General features: G+C 51.2%; 1 pseudogene; it reads left to right on the top strand.

The window, feature by feature from the left end:
* The window catches only part of LOC142295834 (uncharacterized), a 120,423-nt pseudogene that overhangs the window by 64,449 nt on the left and 32,854 nt on the right, over positions 1-23,120 (top strand).

Below are 23,120 nucleotides of genomic sequence, written 5' to 3'. Positions count from 1 at the left end.
CACTCGTTAATGTGCCATATAATGATGTCACACCGGCACTCGTTAATGTGCCATATAATGATGTCACACCGGCGCTCGTTAATGTGCCATATAATGATGTCACACCGGCGCTCGTTAATGTGCCATATAATGATGTCACACCGGCACTCGTTAATGTGCCATATAATGATGTCACACAGGCGCTCGTTAATGTGCCATATAATGATGTCACACCGGCGCTCGTTAATGTGCCGTATAATGATGTCACGCCGACGCTCGTTAATGTGCCCATATAATAATGTCACACCGGCGCTCGTTAATGTGCCGTATAATGATGTCACACCGGCGCTCGTTAATGTGCTGTATAATGATGTCACACCGGCGCTCGTTAATGTGCCGTATAATGATGTCACACCGGCGCTCGTTAATGTGCTGTATAATGATGTCACACCGGCGCCCGTTAATGTGCCGTATAATGATGTCACGCCGACGCTCGTTAATGTGCCCATATAATGATGTCACATCGGCGCTCGTTAATGTGCCGTATAATGATGTCACATCGGCGCTCGTTAATGTGCCGTATAATGATGTCACACCGGCGCTCGTTAATGTGCCGTATAATGATGTCACACCGGCGCTCGTTAATGTGCCATATAATGATGTCACACCGGCGCTCGTTAATGTGCCCATATAATGATGTCACACCGGCGCTCGTTAATGTGCCCATATAATGATGTCACACCGGCGCTCGTTAATGTGCCGTATAATGATGTCACACCAGCGCTCGTTAATGTGCCGTATAATGATGTCACACCGGCGCTTGTTAATGTGCCCATATAATGATGTCACGCCGGCGCTCGTTAATGTGCTGTGTAATGATGTCACACCGGCGCTCGTTAATGTGCCCATATAATGATGTCACACCGGCGCTCGTTAATGTGCCCATATAATGATGTCACACCGGCGCTCGTTAATGTGCCCTTATAATGATGTCACGCCGGCGCTCGTTAATGTGCCCATATAATGATGTCACATCGGCGCTCGTTAATGTGCCGTATAATGATGTCACACCGGCGCTCGTTAATGTGCCCATATAATGATGTCACACCGGCGCTCGTTAATGTGCCGTATAATGATGTCACACCGGCACTCGTTAATGTGCTGTATAATGATGTCACACCGGCGCTCGTTAATGTGCCCATATAATGATGTCATACCGGCGCTCGTTAATGTGCCCATATAATGATGTCACACTGGCGCTCGTTAATGTCCCCCGTATAATGATGTCACGCCGGCGCTCGTTAATGTGCCCATATAATGATGTCACGCCGGCGCTTGTTAATGTGCCCATATAATGATGTCACACTGGCGCTCGTTAATGTCCCCCGTATAATGATGTCACGCCGGCGCTCGTTAATGTGCCCATATAATGATGTCACACCGGCGCTCGTTAATGTGCCCATATAATGATGTCACACCGGCGCTCGTTAATGTGCCCATATAATGATGTCACACCGGCGCTCGTTAATGTGACCATATAATGATGTCACACCGGCGCTCGTTAATGTGCCCATATAATGATGTTACACCGGCGCTCGTTAATGTGCCCATGTAATGATGTCACACCGGCGCTCGCTAATGTGCCCATATAATGATGTCACACCGGCGCTCGTTAATGTGCCCATATAATGATGTCACACCGGCGCTCGTTAATGTGCCCATATAATGATGTCACACCGGCGCTCGTTAATGTGCCCATATAATGATGTTACACCGGCGCTCGTTAATGTGCCCATGTAATGATGTCACACCGGCGCTCGCTAATGTGCCCATATAATGATGTCACATCGGCGCTCGCTAATGTGCCCATATAATGATGTCACACCGGCGCTCGCTAATGTGCCCATATAATGATGTCACACCGGCCCTCATTAATGTGCCTCGTATAATGATGTCACACCGGCGCTCGTTAATGTGCCCATATAATGATGTCACACCGGCGCTCGTTAATGTCCCCCGTATAATGATGTCACACCGGCGCTCGTTAATGTGCCCATATAATGATGTCACACCGGCGCTCGTTAATGTCCCCCGTATAATGATGTCACACCGGCGCTCGTTAATGTGCCCATATAATGATGTCACACCGGCGCTCATTAATGTGCCCCGTATAATGATGTCACACCGGCGCTCGTTAATGTGCCCATATAATGATGTCACACCGGCGCTCGTTAATGTGCCCATATAATGATGTCACACCGGCACTCGTTAATGTGCCCATATAATGATGTCACACCGGCGCTCGTTAATGTGCTGTATAATGATGTCACACCGGCGCTCGTTAATGTGCCCATATAATGATGTCATACCGGCGCTCGGTAATGTGCCCATATAATGATGTCACACCGGCGCTCGTTAATGTGCCCGTATAATGATGTCACACCGGCGCTCGTTAATGTGCCCATATAATGATGTCACACCGGCACTCGTTAATGTGCCATATAATGATGTCCCACCGGCGCTCGTTAATGTGCCATATAATGATGTCACACCGGCGCGCGTTAATGTGCCCATATAATGATGTCACACTGGCGCTCGTTAATGTGCCCATATAATGATGTCACACCGGCACTCGCTAATGTGCCCATATAATGATGTCACACCGGCACTCGCTAATGTGCCCATATAATGATGTCACACCGGCGCTCGCTAATGTGCCCATATAATGATGTCACACTGGCGCTCATTGATGTGCCCATATAATGATGTCACACCGGCGCTCGTTAATGTGCCCATATAATGATGTCACACCGGCGCTCGTTAATGTGCCCATATAATGATGTCACATCGGCGCTCGTTAATGTGCCGTATAATGATGTCACACCGGCGCTCGTTAATGTGCCCATATAATGATGTCACACCGGCGCTCATTAATGTGCCCCGTATAATGATGTCACACCGGCGCTCGTTAATGTGCCCATATAATGATGTCACACCGGCGCTCGTTAATGTGCCCATATAATAATGTCACACCGGCGCTCGTTAAAGTGCCCATATAATGATGTCACACCGGCACTCGTTAATGTGCCCATATAATGATGTCACACCGGCACTCGTTAATGTGCCCATATAATGATGTCATACCGGCGCTCATTAATGTGCCCATATAATGATGTCACACCGGCGCTCGTTAATGTGCCCATATAATGATGTCACACCGGCGCTCGGTAATGTGCCCCATATAATGATGTCACACCGGCGCTCGTTAATGTGCCCATATAATGATGTCACACCGGCGCTCAGTAATGTGCCCATATAATGATGTCACACCGGCGCTCGTTAATGTGCCCATATAATGATGTCACACCGGCGCTCGTTAATGTGCCCATATAATGATGTCACACCGGCGCTCGTTAATGTGCCCATATAATGATGTCACACCGGCGCTCGTTAAAGTGCCCATATAATGATGTCACACCGGCACTCGTTAATGTGCCCATATAATGATGTCACACCGGCGCTCGTTAATGTGCCCATATAATGATGTCACACCGGCACTCGTTAATGTGCCCATATAATGATGTCACACCGGCACTCGTTAATGTGCCCATATAATGATGTCACACCGGCGCTCGTTAATGTGCCCATATAATGATGTCACACCGGCGCTCGGTAATGTGCCCCATATAATGATGTCACACCGGCGCTCGTTAATGTGCCCATATAATGATGTCACACCGGCGCTCGCTAATGTGCCCATATAATGATGTCACACCGGCACTCGTTAATGTGCCCATATAATGATGTCACACCGGCACTCGTTAATGTGCCCATATAATGATGTCACACCGGCGCTCGCTAATGTGCCCATATAATGATGTCACACCGGCACTCGTTAATGTGCCCATATAATGATGTCACACCGGCGCTCGTTAATGTGCCCATATAATGATGTCACACCGGCACTCGTTAATGTGCCCATATAATGATGTCACACCGGCGCTCGCTAATGTGCCCATATAATGATGTCACACCGGCGCTCGTTAATGTGCCCATATAATGATGTCACACCGGCGCTCGTTAATGTGCCCATATAATGATGTCACACCGGCACTCGCTAATGTGCCATATAATGATGTCCAGAATTATGGATTCACCTGTCGGGTTACGCCACATTCTTTGGGTGTGGAGGAAAGGCTTCTTTACAGTCAGAGCAGTCAGTAAAATGTGTCTAAAGTAAACAGCGAATCTGATGAACAGTTTTACAACACATTGTAACAAGTGGAAAATGAGCGACTCCTCACATCTGCCGGAATCCTGGCCGGCTCGGTACGCCTCTGCCCATATCATGTGAGCACAAGGACCTGGATATACAGCCCCAGAATCTAAGCTGTACACCCCACTTAGTCCTGGCTAGAGACGGGCGAACCCACAGATTTTTGGGCTTGGCAGCTCTGGCCCGACTTAAAAAAAAAGTCTGGTTTGGGACCAAATTTGACCCAAACATGACCCCGGACATCGAACCCAATATAAGTCTAAGGGACCCGAACTTAAGAGTTATAAAATGTTGTTAGTCATTACTAGGGGGCTGCAAAAGGAAGCAAATGGGCATAAGAGCAGGACAGTTATACTTACTGAGTCCCCCGCGTGGCTGTCACATTGCTTCCGGGTCCGCTTATTAGCACTCATGCATATGAACTGCTTCCACCACACAGCCTCTGTGACAGTGTCTGTGATTGGTTGCAGTCAGAGTGCTCCCTCACCTTCTGTGCAGGCATCTGTGATTGGTTGCAGTCAGAGTGCTCCCCCACCTTCTGTGCAGGCATCTGTGATTGGTTGCAGTCAGAGTGCTCCCCCACCTTCTGTGCAGGCATCTGTGATTGGTTGCAGTCAGAGTGCTCCCCCACCTTCCGTGCAGGCATCTGTGATTGGTTGCAGTCAGAGTGCTTCCCCACCTTCTGTGCAGGCATCTGGTATTGGTTGCAGTCGGAGTGCTCCCCCACCTTCTGTGCAGGCATCTGGTATTGGTTGCAGTCAGAGTGCTCCCCCACCTTCTGTGCAGGCATCTGTGATTGGTTGCAGTCAGAGTGCTCCCCCACCTTCTGCGCAGGCATCTGTGATTGTTTGCAGTCAGAGTGCTCCCCCACCTTTTGTGCAGGCATCTGTGATTGGTTGAAGTCAGAGTGCTCCCCCACCTTCTGTGCAGGCATCTGTGATTGGTTGTAGTCAAAGTGCTCCCCCACCTTCTGTGCAGGCATCTGTGATTGGTTGTAGTCAGAGTGCTCCCCCACCTTCTGTGCAGGCATCTGTGATTGGTTGCAGTCAGAGTGCTCCCCCACCTTCTGTTCCGGCGTCTGTGATTGGTTGCAGTCAGAGTGCTCCCCCACCTTCTGCGCAGGCATCTGTGATTGGTTGCAGTCAGAGTGCTCCCCCACCTTCTGTGCAGGCATCTCGTATTGGTTGCACTCAGAGTGCTCCCCCACCTTCTGTGCAGGCATCTGGTATTGGTTGCAGTCAGAGTGCTCCCCCACCTTCTGTGCAGACATCTGTGATTGTTTGCAGTCAGAGTGCTCCCCCACCTTCTGCGCAGGCATCTGTGATTGTTTGCAGTCAGAGTGCTCCCTCACCTTCTGTGCAGGCATCTGTGATTGGTTGCAGTTAGAGTGCTCCCCCACCTTCTGTGCAGGCATCTGTGATTGGTTGCAGTCAGAGTGCTCCCCCACCTTCTGTGCAGGCATCTGTGATTGGTTGCAGTCAGAGTGCTCCCCCACCTTTCGTGCAGGCATCTGTGATTGGTTGCAGTCAGAGTGCTCCCCCTCCTTCTGCGCAGGCATCTGTGATTGTTTGCAGTCAGAGTGCTCCCCCACCTTTTGTGCAGGCATCTGTAATTGTTTGCAGTCAGAGTGCTCCCCCACCTTCTGTGCAGGCATCTGGTATTGGTTGCAGTCGGAATGCTCCCCCACCTTCTGTGCAGGCATCTGTGATTGGTTGCAGTCAGAGTGCTCCCCCTCCTTCTGCGCAGGCATCTGTGAGTGTTTGCAGTCAGAGTGCTCCCCCACCTTTTGTGCAGGCATCTGTGATTGGTTGCAGTCAGAGTGCTCCCCCACCTTCTGTGCAGGCATCTGTGATTGGTTGCAGTTAGAGTGCTCCCCCACCTTCTGTGCAGGCATCTGTGATTGGTTGTAGTCAGAGTGCTCCCCCACCTTCTGTGCAGGCATCTGTGATTGGTTGTAGTCAGAGTGCTTCCCCACCTTCTGTGCAGGCATCTGTGATTGGTTGCAGTCGGAGTGCTCCCCCACCTTCTGTGCAGGCATCTGGTATTGGTTGCAGTCGGAGTGCTCCCCCACCTTCTGTGCAGGCATCTGGTATTGGTTGCAGTCAGAGTGCTCCCCCACCTTCTGTGCAGGCATCTGTGATTGGTTGCAGTCAGAGTGCTCCCCCACCTTCTGCGCAGGCATCTGTGATTGTTTGCAGTCAGAGTGCTCCCCCACCTTTTGTGCAGGCATCTGTGATTGGTTGAAGTCAGAGTGCTCCCCCACCTTCTGTGCAGGCATCTGTGATTGGTTGTAGTCAAAGTGCTCCCCCACCTTCTGTGCAGGCATCTGTGATTGGTTGTAGTCAGAGTGCTCCCCCACCTTCTGTGCAGTCATCTGTGATTGGTTGCAGTCAGAGTGCTCCCCCACCTTCTGTTCCGGCGTCTGTGATTGGTTGCAGTCAGAGTGCTCCCCCACCTTCTGCGCAGGTATCTGTGATTGGTTGCAGTCAGAGTGCTCCCCCACCTTCTGTTCTGGCGTCTGTGATTGGTTGCAGTCAGAGTGCTCCCCCACCTTCTGCGCAGGCATCTGTGATTGTTTGCAGTCAGAGTGCTCCCCCACCTTTTGTGCAGGCATCTGTGATTGGTTGAAGTCAGAGTGCTCCCCCACCTTCTGTGCAGGCATCTGTGATTGGTTGTAGTCAGAGTGCTCCCCCACCTTCTGTGCAGGCATCTGTGATTGGTTGTAGTCAGAGTGCTCCCCCACCTTCTGTGCAGGCATTTGTGATTGGTTGCAGTTAGAGTGCTCCCCCACCTTCTGTTCCGGCGTCTGTGATTGACTGCAGTCAGAGTGCTCCCCCACCTTCTGTACAGGCATCTGTGATTGGCTGCAGTCAGAGTGCTTCCTCACCTTCTGTTCCGGTGTTTGTGATTGGTTGCTCTCACACTGGCTGCCTCGGTCCCAAAGTGGAGCGTAAAAATAAATAAACAATGGGGAAAAAATTGCATAGGGTTCCCCAGCACAGGTAAAGCAGACAGCCGGAGGTTGCATTGCCAGCTATGCTCTTTATCTTGGGTGTGTATCAAAATACAAGGAACCCACATGAGGGTCTGTTTAAAAAATTATTTCAATTAACAATAAAAAAAATGGCGTGCGATTCATCCAAATTTTGATGGCTCAGCCAAGATAAAGCAGACATTCGGGGACTGACTGGTATTCTCAGGCTGGGGAGACCAATGGCTATTGGGCCCCCCTTAGCCTAAAAATAGCAGCCCGCAGCCGCCCCACAATTGCCAAATCGATTAGATGTGAGAATTCCGCTGCTTTACCTAGCTCATTCCAATTGCCCTGGAGCGGTGGAAATCAGGGTAATATATAGGGTTAATGACATCTGTGATATGAGACCACCCTATTACTAATCATGTACATAAAAAGAAAGTTGGTGTCTGTGCAAAGACTAGGTGTCCGTTACGGACCCCGAACTTTACAGTTCTGGTTGACCTGTCACTAGTCATGACCATGATAACTTCACCAAAATAAGGAATTGATAATAGAGAACCGTGATACTATAAATCCACCGCAAATCATCAATAAAAAAAAAGTCCAGTAAAACACTCAATTCATGCTGCACTTTGGATAGTCCGGCACTATTAGGGAGATTAGTCCTTTGAGAGGTGGGGGTTTGTGTAGTTTGGTTACATGTAACCTCAGCAGCTTAATGTCAGGCAGCAGCTACAAAAGCAAATACAATATTCAGGTGTATAAAATGAGAGGTAAAACCCATGATCTCAGCGTAAGATCACCTCCACTATAAATGTAACATTACCTCTCATTAACACCACCGCTTGAGTCTGCGATTCCTTTTTAGTTTTACATTCGAAATAAAAAAAAATATATGGAGCTACGTATCCGGCAGATGGCTGAGAAATGCGGCAACAGTTCCCAAACCTTCACCATATATTCTAATTGACTGAAGGCTCACACCGTTGTCACCCTCTGTCCTGGGAGTGCTGCCGCTGACAAGCAGTCTGACACTTCGTGGATGGAGAACGCCAAGAAGACGTGGTGATGCCACCTCAATAATCCTGTGGTGCCCGAGCTCCATTGAAGGGCTTGCCAGCGCTCCTCTCTCCCCTCCGTCTTCTATGGGGAGTGTGATGACATGGACTCTTAGTGCCTAGCATGGGTTAACTTTCTTAAAATTCAGCCAGACATGAAGACAGTTTATTTATAGATGGAGGATAATCCCTCATTGTTCTACAAGACTCTTGGGAGTTTAGTATTGAAGTTTTTGTTGACTCATGCAATTGTTTTGGCCACTGAAGGCCAGACACCCATTGTATTACGATGTGTTTGCTGGATGTGATTTAACTTAGCTGTCTCTCCCTCCTCTCTGCTATTGACCATTATTACTGGGATATTCTGTATACAGCTTGAAATTCATCCAATAAGAGAAGCAATCTTGTACAACCAATCCGATAAGGGCACAGTATATCCTAAGGGAAGGCTATGGCTATAAAAGGGGACTTCTTGGAGTCACCAGGGTTGATGGATGTTGCAAGATCCAGTCTAAGCTCTTAGGAGCTGGCTAGGGGATCAGAACCAGGATACCTTGTGGACTCGGTCTAGGGACTTTGGCTCCAACTAGAGGATCACTTGGCTACATGGCTTCAACCTAGGGACTCCGATTCCGATTGGAGACCATAACCACAGTCTAGGGATTTCAACTCTGGCTGCCAGGATTACATCATCATACCAGAGACTACTTAGGGAAGAAACCCAGGTTGGGACAATTTGGTCACCTGACTACAGATGTTGCAGACCTCAGACAGCTTCCTAAATCTGGTGTTATTCCATTCTCGGTGGGTGCCCGCCAAAAGCAGGGTGCTGCTGGATTGGAGTAAGTAGCCCTGGAAGCTCTGAGGCACGGACATTCTAAATCCCTGGTGAGCCAGCGGAAGGGTGAGACTCTGTTGCCTGTTACATTTGTGTGTTTTGCTGGTTATGTGTTATGTGCCGTTAATTGTGTGGGGATCCAATAAAGTCTAATTATTGTGGTTCCCTCACCCTGTGTTGTCTGAGTAGTGTTCCACCCACAGTTAAGGAGGCCGGCGTTCAGTTGGGATGAGCCCTGAGCCACGCTGTTTTTCTAAAGGTGGCCGGGCCAGCGGACGAGAGCACCCACTGACCCTCGCGTCTCCACAGGAGAGGACCCACTGACCCCCGCGTCTCCACAGGAGAGCACCCACTGACCCCCGCGTCTCCACAGGAGAGCACCCACTGAACCCCGTGTCTCCACAGGAGAGGACCCACTGACCCCCGCGTCTCCACAGGAGAGCACCCAGTGACCCCCGTGTTCCCACAGGGAGACCCTTTTTTTTCGTACACGGAGCTGAATCCTATTGACTCCCCAGCAAAAAAGAAAATCCACTCCAAAGAGAAGCACAATACGCAATGTTTATAGAGGAAATAACCCGAGCGGCAGCCGATAACGTGACTTTTTACTTTTCCAGGACGTCTTATCAAACAATCCTGGACAGACAAGATTTTTTATTGACTCTCCAGCCCATAATCCTGACATGAGACGTGAGCTGCAGCCACTGAAGATGATGAGAATGACCGCCACAATGACCTGTTACTTCAGCTTCAAAAACAAACACAGATGCCTTCATTTTCTTATAGACAGGGCAAAAAATGACCACTATTTTAGGACTATTCTGGAATTTCTGGACGGTTGGCAACTCAGTAGATCAAACAAAGAGCGAGTAATGAGCGGGCAATGTGTGAGCTCCGAGCCCTGACGAGCAGGTAAGGAGCGGGAAATGTGTGAGCTACGAGCCCTAACGAGCGAACAACGAGCGGGCAATGTGTGAGCTCCGAGCCCTGACGAGCAGGTAAGGAGCGGGAAATGTGTGAGCTACGAGCCCTAACGAGCGAACAACGACCGCGCAATGTGTGAACTCCGAGCCCTGACGAGCGAGTAATGAGCAGGCAATGAGAGAGCTCCGAGCCCTGATGAACGAGTAACAAGCAGGCAATGCGTGAGCTCCGAGCCCTGATGAACGAGTAACAAGCAGGCAATGCGTGAGCTCCGAGCCCTGATGAACGAGTAACGAGCAGGCAATGCGTGAGCTCCGAGCCCTGACGAGCGAGTAACAAGCAGACAATGCGTGAGCTCCGAGCCCTGACGAGCAAGTAACAAGCAGACAATGCGTGAGCTCCGAGCCCTGACGAGCGAGTAAAAAGCAGGCAATGTGAGAGCTCTGAGCCCTGACGAGCAAGTAACGAACAGGCAATGCGTGAGCTCCGAGCCCTGATGAACGAGTAACGAGCAGGCAATGCGTGAGCTCCGAGCCCTGATGATCGAGTAACGAGCAGGCAATGCGTGAGCTCCGAGCCCTGACGAGCGAGTAAAAAGCAGGCAATGTGAGAGCTCTGAGCCCTGACGAGCGAGTAACAAGCAGGCAATGCATGAGCTCCGAGCCCTGACGAGCGAGTAACAAGCAGGCAATGCGTGAGCTCCGAGCCCTGACTAGCGAGTAATGAGCAGGCAATGCGTGAGCTCCGAGCCCTGACGAGCGAGTAACAAGCAGGCAATGCGTGAGCTCCGAGCCCTGACGAGCGAGTAACAAGCAGGCAATGCGTTAGCTCCGAGCCCTGACGAGCGAGTAACAAGCAGGCAATGCGTGAGCTCCGAGCCCTGACGAGCGAGTAACAAGCAGGCAATGCGTTAGCTCCGAGCCCTGACGAGCGAGTAACAAGCAGGCAATGTGTCGCGGGCGGAGGAGGGGACGCTGCGCTCTCCCACTGCTCGGGTCCGGCCGCTGCTGCTGCTCGGTGGTGGCTCGAGCAGTGGGCCGGATCCCGGGGACTCGAGCGGCGCTCCTCACCCGTGAGTGAAAAGGGGATTGAGGGTGGGGATTTATTGTCCATGACGCCACCCACGGTTGTGGTGATAATGGTGACACCACCGCTGCTCTGGACGGGGATCCCGGGAGCGGTGACAGGGAGCAGCTTTGTTGTTAGTTCTCCCCTCCGTGGGTAGGGGGTTGGTTGTCCCGGGGCCCGGTGATGGGGTAGGGATGAATGGCAGGCGGGTTACGGGGCCTGGTGAGGTGCAGGGTCTGACTGTTGTCTTCTGTCGGGACTTGGCTGTTTGGAAACCCAGGAGGTCCCCTTCACTAACGGATTCGGCAAATTCACGGCGACTCCTAGCCTTGCCGGGGTCCGTAAGCCCCTGCCAGATGGTGCTGACTTCTCTTAGTGTACCGGTCCGGTACCGCCGGGCCACCGCCCGTCCACGGTCCTTACGGTAACTCTGATAGGCCACTCCTGCAGACGGTCACCACCGTCTGCCAACCTTGCTGTACCGCCCGGGCCACACACCCGGACGCTGTCAGTCAGTTGCTCCTTTACTACACTTTTTCTCCTTCCACTTTCACCTCCAAAACTAGACTGCTCCTTTTCCCGCCTCCAGGACTGTGAACTCCTCGGTGGGCGGGACCAACCGCCTGGCCCACCCCCTGGTGTGATCATCAGCCCCTGGAGGAAGGCAACAAGGGTTTTGTATCTGACATCGGTGTGCCTGACCAGGAGTGTGGGGTGTGTTGGTGTAGTGCTCTGTGGCCCCTGGCTTGTCCAGGGCGCCACATTCCCCCTTAGTTAAATGCAGACCGTCCGCGGGCTGCCCGTCCATCACCGGTTTTATTTTCACAACTGAAAAATATTAAAACGGTTAAACGGTAAACATATTTACAATTATAATAACATCTTCCCACATCGGGAGGTACTCTTACTTAAATGGTTGCAAACGGTTACGGCTTCCGCTCTCTCCCACCCAAGCAACCTGGCCCTGATGCTGCCCCTAAGCAAACAGGCAGCACCCCTTGACCCCAGTCCTGCACAAGTTGCCCGAGCGGGTTCTGTCCTTTTCAGGGGACCAACGTCCATGGGGAACCCCTGAAACCCCCAGAGGATCGCCACCGGTTCCGGTGGTGGCTGGGCCCCAGCCTGCTCCACTGCGGGCCCTTCCTCCAATCTGCCTCTCCGGAGGCGGTAACGGTGGAAGCCACAACAACATTTTTTACATTCCACTAAGTTTGTGGTTGCCCTGCAAGTTCTCGGGCCTGTTCATAAAGAGTTCTTTATGCAACTTTTCAAACGGTCCCCACGGGGAAAATGGTGCCGGCAACAACCGGTTTCAATCAGCAGTAAATCAGATGGCAATCAGGTGACTTCATCGGTGGATTAGCTTATCATTTTTGCAAAACTTTTTAACTTAACAGTACTTTCTTAACACACACAGTCCTGGTGGTCCCAACGGGGACGGTGACAACGGCATTCTGCTGCCCTTACTCCGACTCTTCGGTGTCCGTTGGGGGAGGGGACGCGGTGGACACCCGGGCCTCTTGGCTGCCCCTCAGCTTGGCATCCAAAGTAAACCACCCCCTCTCCCCGCAGTGCCGGGTGTATTGCACCAGGTCTCCTGGCATCAGGTTACGGCCTGGGTGCTCTTCTGGCAGGTGAGCATTAACATCCCACCGGGCTATGAAAACTTCGGCCTCCAGGCCCGGTTCGTATATGAAGCCATAGCCCCGGCGGACATCAAACCGCCTCACCTGCCCTTCATACAGGGGGCCCCGGACACGGAAGGTCGCTTGGCGGAGGCTCTCCTTCTCCCGGATTGCACGGGCCACCAATTCCGCCTTCTTCCTCTCCCTTTCCTCGATTTCTGGGCCCAACGGTACCGGCTCCCTATCTCAGTACGGCGCTGCTGCGAGCTCCGAGTCGGACCCCGCGAGACCTTTTGGACACTGCCCACTGCTGGTGATCTGGGCAGAAGGTCCCGTGGTGACTTGGCCTTGGACGCCGCCTTGCATCGACAACCCGGCGCAACCTCAGCCGAGGTGTGGGGGATGGGCACAGGGGCTTTCCGCTGCTGGGCCTTTTTCATGGAGCGGTCTATCGGCTCCGGCTCGGGGGATCTCTCGGGGGATGCCTCCGGTTCAGGCTTCGGGGCTTTCCACGGTAGCACCTCCGGTCGGCTACGGGCTCCGGCTACAGGTCGGTCCGCCTGGGCGGACATGCGGGGTATCGCTACCGGTTGCGGTGGTAGCGGGCCTAGTGGCGGGGTCACGGCAGCCGGGACGGGTGGCGAGGGAGGCAGTAGGGCGAGCGAGTTCAGACCGGGCCCCGCAGCCGCGATGACCGACCCACTAGGGGTATCGGGGCGTGGATCACTCACCCTCCCTTCCGCAACTTCCTCCTCGCGTCTCCACACGGTCGCTATGACCTCCGTCATGTCGGTCTCCCACTCCTCCAAGCGGAGCTGCATCTTGACCTGCAGCCTCTGATAGAGCTGCGCGGTCCGGATCTCAACCCACGCCGCGGTTCCAGGCGCGGGGGCTACGGTTCTACGGGACGGCATGTGCATCTTGCTGGCGGCCTCTCCCAGGAACAAGATGGCCGCAGGGTCCTGGCGTCCCTGCTTTTATAGCCGCGCTCACATGCGACCAGACGCCATTTCGTCCCCCTTAGTTTCTTTCCGGCTTCTCCTCTATCGGGGCGGGGTTTTGGCCTTCGCGCCTCCACTACTCAAGGAGATGCTCGAGCGGGAATTCTTCGCGCCAAAGATGGCAGCTTCGGCAAATTTTCAGCCGGACACCTCCAGCAATAACAAGGCGCACCTCTACCCAACGGCAGAGCGGTAGGATCCTGTTCGTGACGCCAAGTTGTCGCTGGCGGAGGAGGGGACGCTGCGCTCTCCCACTGCTCGGGTCCAGCCGCTGCTGCTGCTGCTCGGTGGTGGCTCGAGCGGTGGGCCGGATCCCGGGGACTCGAGCGGCGCTCCTCGCCTGTGAGTGAAAAGGGGATTGATGGTGGGGATTTATTGTCCATGACGCCACCCACGGTTGTGGTGATAATGGTGACACCACCGCTGCTCTGGACGGGGATCCCGGGAGCGGTGACAGGGAGCAGCTTTGTTGTTAGTTCTCCCCTCCGTGGGTAGGGGGTTGGTTGTCCCGGGGCCCGGTGATGGGGTAGGGATGAATGGCAGGCGGGTTACGGGGCCTGGTGAGGTGCAGGGTCGCAGGGGCAGCGCTATGCCGCACGGCACGGTGGTAGTCACTCAACCCAATGATGAAGACACAGTTCTCGGTAAAACATTCGGCTGGATGGACGGGTCCCCCAGACGGCTGCGGTGTTGTCTCTCCCGGCAGGTTGATGGTGACTGCCTTTCCCTGCACCTGTGTACGGTTGTTGGTTCCGATGGGTTCCCACCGGTAACCCGCTCCCCAGCTTGGATATGGGCTGGAGGAGCCCCTTCTTGCCCGCTGGCTCTGGCCCTGAGAAACGGTTGCCTTGGCGGTGGCGGTGTCTCCTTCTGTTGGTTGGACTGTTGCCTTCTGTCGGGACTTGGCTGTTTGGAAACCCAGGAGGTCCCCTTCACTAATGGATTCGGCAAATTCACGGCGACTCCTAGCCTTGCCGGGGTCCGTAAGCCCCTGCCAGATGGTGCTGACTTCTCTTCGTGTACCGGTCCGGTACCGCCGGGCCACCGCCCGTCCACGGTCCTTACGGTAACTCTGATAGGCCACTCCTGCAGACGGTCACCACCGTCTGCCAACCTTGCTGTACCGCCCGGGCCACACACCCGGATGCTGTCAGTCAGTTGCTCCTTTACTACACTTTTTCTCCTTCCACTTTCACCTCCAAAACTAGACTGCTCCTTTTCCTGCCTCCAGGACTGTGAACTCCTCGGTGGGCGGGACCAACCACCTGGCCCACCCCCTGGTGTGATCATCAGCCCCTGGAGGAAGGCAACAAGGGTTTTGTGTCTGACTTCGGTGTGCCTGACCGGGAGTGTGGGGTGTGTTGGTGTAGTACTCTGTGGCCCCTGGCTTGTCCAGGGCGCCACAAATGCGTGAGCTCTGAGCCCTGACGAGCGAGTAATGAGCAGGAAATGCGAGAGCTCCGAGCCCTGACGAGCGAGTAATGAGCAGGCAATGCGTGAGCTCCGAGCCCTGACGAGCGAGTAATGAGCAGGCAATGCGTGAGCTCCGAGCCCTGACGAGCGAGTAATGAGCAGGCAATGCGTGAGCTCCGAGCCCTGACGAGCGAGTAATGAGCAGGCAATGCGTGAGCTACAAGCCCTGACAAATGGATAACGAGCGAGAAATGCGTGAGCTCCAGGTCCTGACGAATGGGTAATGAGCTTACAATGTGTGAGCTACAAGTGGATAATGAGCGGGCAATGCATGAGCTCTAGGCCCTGACGAGTGGATAACAAGTAGGCAATGCGTGAGCTCCAGGTCCTGACGAACGGGTAATGAGCTGACAATGGGTGAGCTACGAATAGATGATGAGCAGGCAATGCGTGAGCTCTGGGCCCTGACGAGTGGGTAATGAGCTGGCAATGCATGAGCTCCAGGCCCTGAAGAATGGGTGACAAGCGGGAAATGTGTGAGCTCCGGGTTCCGGTGAGCAGGCAACGAGGGGGTGACGAGGGAGCAATGCATGAACTCTGGGTCCTGACGAGGAGATGACGAGCGGGCAATGCATAAGCTGTGGGTCCCGACAAGAGAGCGATGAGGGGGTGACGAGCAGGCAATGAGTGAGCTCTGGGTCCCGATGAGTGGGTGACAAGGGGGTGACTAGTGGGCAATGCGTGAACTCTGGGCCACGATGAGTGGACAACGAGGGCTTCCTAGTATCCGGGGCCCATGGGTTTATTGCGTGAGCCGAGTGCGGCCGGTCAGTGCTCAGGAGACTCTTGATCCAGAAGAAGGGAGAAAAGCAGAATGAGGTCTACGCCAATAGCGCTGCTGCTCTTATCGGCTGTCAATGACTTTCTTTCAAAACTTTGCCTAAAACAAAAATATCACCTTAGCAGTCGCGGTTCAGCTGGAATCACAAAAGCGCATTTTGTGATGATGTTTTTTACTATTTCTTCCTTTTAGATGCGTTAAAAGCTCCAAAATGTAACATCTGGTTCCTGCAAAAAAAATGGAAGTTCTAAGGCAGAATTGCCAACTATCATGGAGCGTCGCTCCAGAAGAAGGGGGACCTCCGGGACTCCCACAAAAAAAGCCAAATCTTCAAGGCACAACCTATCCAGAGACCTGAGGAGAGAGCCTTGTGCCGGCCTCCATCATTACATAGTGCCCCTTGGCATTTTGGACGGGCCGTGGAATGGATATTGCTTCAAGAAGGAAATGTAGACGCCGCACCCCAGGATCTCCTGAGAGCCATACCAAAAAAGATATACTCCAGCAAATACATACCAAAAAGCATCGATGAAAGAGCTCATTTATTGATACAAAAAGTTAAAAACATGAACAATTAAGAAGGAAGATAAGCAGAGGAAGCGGGAGGACTGCAAACACGATACAAAGTATACAGTATAAACTGCGAGTCTGGATAATAAAAAACAGTCTGCAAGATAAGAAGAATAAATAAAAGACACAGAGATGAAAATCGCTGGGGTAAATGAAAATATCATAATCCAGGCAAATAGCCAGAAGTAAGGACAAAACCTTAACGTTGCAAATATATAAACCAGTGCAAACATCAATTCATTAAATACCCAGCACATGATGAGCAAAAAACGCAGACAGTGCATGAAGTGAAAACAGGCGGGTAAAGTAGCCGGCTCAAAATGGGGAATGCTGTTAAAATGCACCGACACTAAAAAAACTAATGGATATAAACCAGACCCGAAGTCATGATGTAAGGAGTCCTCCTGTGATCTCTGCCATTCACCCCAACGCACGTTTCACTAACTGCCTCCTTAGTGAGTTGTTTCCTCCTAAGAGCCAATATGAAAAGGTGTCAAATATGCCCCAACACCTGGACTACATGGATGATCTGATCACAGGATCCTAATATCACTTTTTTCCTTCAGGCAGTAATTACACCCTATGCAGTGTCACAGTTCAGGCTGGAGAGACTTGTCCTCATAAAGTCTCCCATAAAGGTTCTATAGCTATCAGTTCAGCCATCTCCCTCCACTCCCCCATAACTAGGAACATGAGACAGCTGACAGCTCATTAATTCACTATAAGAAAGCTGCTGCCTGACTTCTCTGTCCTTCTTCATCCACCATACCCCTCTGTCCTCATCTTCCAGACCCTCTCTCCTCCTCCTCCTGATTTCTCCGCCCTCTTCCACCTTCCAACTCCATTTTTTCCTCCAGAAACCTCTGCCCTTCACCCTTCAGACTCCTGTATCCTCCTCCCTCGAGACTTCTCTGTCCTCCTTATCCAGACTTCTCCGCCCTCTTCCACCTTCCAGACTCTTTTTGTCCTCCAGAAACCACTGTCCTCCATCCTCCAGAATCCTGCGTCCTCCTTCTTCAGACTCCTCTGCCCTCGTCCACCTTACAGACTCATTTTTTTCCTCCAGAAACCTCTTGTCCTCTATCCTCCAGACTCATGTGTCCTCCTCCCTCCAGATACCTCTGTCCTACACCTCCCTAGACTCATGTGTCCTTCTCCTCCAGACTCCTATATCCTCTCCAGACATCTTGGTCTCCTCTAGATTCCTCTGTCTCCTACCAACCCCTTTGTTTCCTCCAGACTCCCTCATGCCCTTAGCATCTTACAGACTCTTCTGCCCCATCCAGACACTTCTTGCCCTCTTCAGGCTCCTCTGTTCTCTTATTGATTCCTCTGTCCTCCTCCAAACTCCTCCTTCCTTTTCCTGGTTCCTCTGCCCTCTTCAGTTTCTGCTCTCCCCTTCCAGTTTCCGCTCTCCTCCTCATGACTCATCTGTCTCCTGTAGACTCCTTTTTCCACTTTCATTTTTTGTCTCTTCTAGGCTCCTCTGTCCAGATGCCTCTTCTCCTCTAGAAAGCGCTGTTGCTCCAGACTCTTTTGTTTCCTCCATACACCTCCATGACCCTCAGCCTCCTACAGGCTGTTCTTCTCCGGACTTATGTACTCCCTTAAAAACTCATTTGTCCTCCTCCAAATGCCTCTGCCCCCTGCGTACGTCTCTGTCTCCTCCAGTCACCTCTGTTGTCTTCTAGACTCCTCTTTCTTTTCGAGACTCCTCTGTCCACTTTCAGCCTTCTGACTCTTTCAGACATCGCTGTTGTCCTCCAGACTCGTCTGTTCTCTTCTAGACTCCTCTTCCAGACTTCTTTAATTTCCTGACTCCTTTGTTTCCTCCAGACTCCACCATGTCACCTAACCTCTTACAGACTCTTCTGTCCCAGCCAAACTCCTGTGTCCTCCTCCAGGCTCATTTGACATCTTCCAGACTCCTGAATCCTCTTACAAACGCCTTTGTCCTCTCCATGTCCCAATGTGACTGCACATGTTATGTCCGGTATGAGAGGACAGCCGGTGAGCGGTGCAACACAGAGGAAGCAATACAATGGAAGCCCCTGGCACTAGGGAAAAGGGAGCGTTGTCACCTCCTAACACTCACCTGAGGTCGATCCCTGCAATCCCTAATGTCCCTAGACGGGTCCTTCTCCCTGTGCGCCGTCACGTGCCTAGGCCCTCGCTGGCAATGAATTCACACTGACTAGTGAAGGCCAGTGAGACACTAGTGTCACCACTGCAATAAGACAACACAAGAAAGGAAAGACAAACAAGAGGGGAAAGACAAAGCAAATAGTACTCCACAGCTTCATCAGCATTAACTTCTCAACTGCAACAGAAGCAACACCTCAGCTATCTCCAGAGACTGGCTTCTTCAAAGTGGACAGCATAGGTATGAGCTATAACCGGCATAGGAAGGAGTCAGGAGTGGATCTTTATATCAGAATGGAGTGGCTGTAGTTGAGGTTACAACTACCTGTTAGATCACTGCAGGATAAAAATCTTTATTTTTTGATTTAGCGCTACCATATTCTGCAGCGCTTTACATACATCAGGAACACTGTCCCCATTGGGGCTCACAATCTAGAGTCCCTATCTGTATGTTTTTGGAGTGTGGGAGGAAACCCACGCAAACACTGGGAGAACATACAAACTCCTTGCAGATGGTGTCCTTGGTGGGATTTGAACCCAGGACTTCAACGCTGCAAGACTACAGTGCTAACCACTGAGCCACCGTGCCGCCCATAGGATAGAAATGAACCTTAACCCCTTCAGTACCGGATGGAATTAAATACGCTCTAACTCAGGGTAAATGATAAGTGGGCACTAAAGTGGATCTGTGAGCAACAACATGCTGTGACCTTCTGATCCCAGATCCCCCCGAGATCACATAAAGCCGTGACACACTCATGACAATACTCGCCCTTCTATGAGGGGCCAGTTTGTACAGTTAAGAAGCATGGAAGGATTGCATCAACCTATTGGCATTGACTCATCTGTCCTCTCCAGACTCCCGTATCCTCTCCAGTCCCCTCTATAGTCCTCCGGAACTCCTATGTTATTATCGTCGAGACTCCTCTACCCTGTCTTCTCTAGACTCCTCTGCCCTCTCCAGACTCCTCTGTCCCCTCTTTCATCCTCCAGAACAACTCTGTACTCCTTGTCCAGATTCCTCTGCCCTATCCTCCTCAGACTCTTGTGCCCTGTCTTCCCCAGAGTCATCTGTCTACTACATACTTCTCTGTCCTCTCCAGACTGCTGTGCCCTCTCCAGACTTCCCTGTCCTCTCTAAACTCTTCTGCCCTCTCCAGAATCCATTGTCCTCTCCAGACTCTTCTGTCCTCCTCAAGACTCCTCTGTCCTTATCAGGGTCCGGTGTCTAGAGGAGTCTGGAGGAGAACCGCGATGTCTGAAACACTGGAGGCTGGTCTTGATACTTCTCTGTCCTCTCCAGACTCCTCTATCTTCCTCCTGACTTCTCTGTCCTCTTCAGACTCATGTGTCCTCTCCAGACGTCTCTGTCCTCTCCAGACTCCAGACAACAGGAGAAAAGCAGGTTTAAATACCGCGCCAAACCACAGGAGTCCAGATGAAGTTAGTAAATCTCTTTTCTTTATTTTCACAGGTCTACGCATTTCAAGGACATATCCGTCCTCTTCCTCAGGACAAATGCAGAGAAAACTATAGCGAAAAGGAGGCTACAGGCTCTCATATATGTATTGGAAAAAAGCCACGTATCCACTGATTGCGTCATCAGCCTCCTCGTGACTCATAGGCACGTGGAGGAGTGAATAAAGTTTAGAGTTTCTTCCCACAGCTTTTTTCGCTCTCCAGACTCATGTCCTCCTCCTCCAGAATCCTCTGTCTTCTCCAGAATCCCTTGTCCTTTCCATACTCCTTTATCCTCTATACAGACTCCTCTGTCCTCGTCAGACTCTCCTGTCCTCTCCAGGCTCCTCTGTCCTCTCCAGACTCCTCTGTCGTCTCCAGACTCCCCTGTCCTTTCCAGACTCCTCTGTCCTCTATAGACTCCTCTGTCCTCTCCAGACTCCTCTGTCGTCTCCAGACTCCTCTGGGAACGGCTTACCTCCTGGTGAGTAAAATGATTGTCCGTGTGAAGTCCATCATACTGAATCTTCTCTCCCAGACATCATTAGTCAGAGGAGTCGGGACTCCTCATGACTGTTACTGATCCTACCTACAGTGCTGGCCAAAAGTATTGGCACCCCTGCAATTCTGTCAGAGAATACTCAGTTTCTTCTTGAAAATGATTGCAGTCACAAATTCTTTGGTATTATTATCTTCATTTATTTTGCTTGCAATGAAAAAACACAAACGAGAATGAAACAAAAATCAAATCATTGATCATTTCACACAAAACTCCAAAAATGGGCCAGACAAAAGTATTGGCACCCTTAGCCTAATACTTGGTTGCACAACTTTTAGCCAAAATAACTGCGCACAACCGCTTCCGGTGACCATCAATGAGTTTCTTACAATGCTCTGCTGGAATTTTAGACCATTCTTCTTTGGAAACTGCTCCAGGTCCCTGAGATTTGAAGGGTGCCTTCTCCAAACTGCCATTTTGAGATCTCTCCACAGGTCTTCTATGGGATTCAGGTCTGGACTCATTGCTGGACACTTTAGTAGTCTCCGGTGCTTTCTCGCAAACCATTTTCTAGTGCTTTTTGAAGTGTGTTTTGGGTCATTGTCCTGCTGGGAGACCCATGACCTCTGAGGGAGACCCAGCTTTCTCACACTGGGCCCTACATTATGCTGCAAAATTTGTTGGTAGTCTTCAGACTTCATAATGCCATGCACACGGTCAAGCAGTCCAGTGCCAGAGGCAGGAAAGCAACCCCAAAACATCAGGGAACCTCCGCCATGTTTGACTGTAGGAACCATGTTCTTTTCTTTGAATGCCTCTTTTTTTCCCTGTAAACTCTATGTTGATGGCTTTTCCCAAAAAGCTCTACTTTTGACTCATCTGACCAGAGAACATTCTTCCAAAACGTTTTAGGCTTTCTCATTTAAGTTTTGGCAAACTCCAGCCTGGCTTTTTTATGTCTCGGGGTAAGAAGTAGGGTCTTCCTGGGTATCCTACCATACAGTCCCTTTTCATTCAGATGCTGATGGATAGTACGGGTTGACACTGTTGTACCCTTGGACTGCAGGGCAGCTTGGACTTGTTTGGATGTTAGTCGAGGTTCTTTATCCACCATCCGCACAATCTTGCGTTGAAATCTCTCGTCAGTGTTTCTTTTCCTTCCACATCTGAGGAGGTTAGCCACAGTGCCATGGGCTTTACACTTCTTGATGACACTGCGCACCGTAGACACAGGAACTTTCAGGTCTTTGGAGATGGACTTGTAGCCTTGAGATTGCTCATGCTTCCTCACAATCTGGATTCTCAAGTCCTCAGACAGTTCTTTGGTCTTCTTTCTTTTCTCCATGCTCAATGTGGCACACACAAGGACACAGGACAGAGGCTGAGTCAACTTTACTCCATGTCACCTGCTGCAAGTGTGATTTATTATTGCCAGCCCCTGTTAGGTGCCACAGGTAAGTTACAGGCGCTGTTATTACACCAATTACAGAAGCAGCACAGGATTATTCACACAGCCCCAATACTTTTCTCCACCCCCTTTTTTATGTTTGGTGTGGAATTATATCCAATTTGGCTTTAGGACAATTTTTTTTTTCATTGAAGACAAATTAAATGAAGATAATAATAGCAAAGAATTTGTGATTGCAATCATTATCAGGAAGAAACTGAGTATTATCTGGCAGAATTGCAGGGGTGCCAATACTTTTGGCCAGCACTGTATATTGTTGGTTTCGGGCAGCTTTAGTCTTGTGTGTGGTCCTCACAGCTCTGGCTACACAATGACGTTAGCGCCTTCATGTGAAATTTAATGATTCTCTCAAAGTGGCGTTGCGATATTGCAGATAACGCTGTTGGACGGGCTTCTCGGCTTCTCTTTGAGAGGATTTTAAGGAATTTAGGCATTTTCTGTAACCAAATTCTTACAAAACACGTTCCCTACACTGCAAAAAAAGATAATGTAGATGTCTCTTGAAGAACACATTTTTATAGCTCCATGTTCGTGGACGCAACTGCTGAAAGTCTGTGATGTAGCAGAGCTGTGTGTGTTCTAGCACCGATGGTGGGACTGTGGCCAGTGGAAGATTTCTGTGTTACACTAATGGATCCCAGGTGTGGCGGCTCCAGTGACCGTTTCACTAACCCATCTGGACATAATCAGGATCTCTGGCGGGTGTCCACGGTGGTGACCTTGAGCGGCAGCGCCCTGATCTGGAGCCGCTTCGTGGAAGTAACGGGATGAAGGTTAAGTAATCACATTGTTTCTCTGCACAAATCTCACAGTGTCAGGAACTCGTAAACTGTAAGCGAATGTAAACACGAAGCCTGCTGTCAGCCAACAACTGAGCAGACTTTCATGATCCTTAGGTTCGACAGCCGCTGAGTGACCTGAGAACCTATAACAGTAGAAATGGTAATGGCGCGAGTATTTATATAAACACGGTCTGAATAGAG

The sequence above is a fragment of the Anomaloglossus baeobatrachus genome, chromosome 3 (genome assembly GCF_048569485.1).
Source record: "Anomaloglossus baeobatrachus isolate aAnoBae1 chromosome 3, aAnoBae1.hap1, whole genome shotgun sequence".
In the NCBI taxonomy this organism is placed as follows: domain Eukaryota; kingdom Metazoa; phylum Chordata; class Amphibia; order Anura; family Aromobatidae; genus Anomaloglossus; species Anomaloglossus baeobatrachus.
The sequence above is the reverse complement of the archived record's forward strand: the minus strand, read 5'-3'. Positions and strand labels throughout refer to the sequence as shown.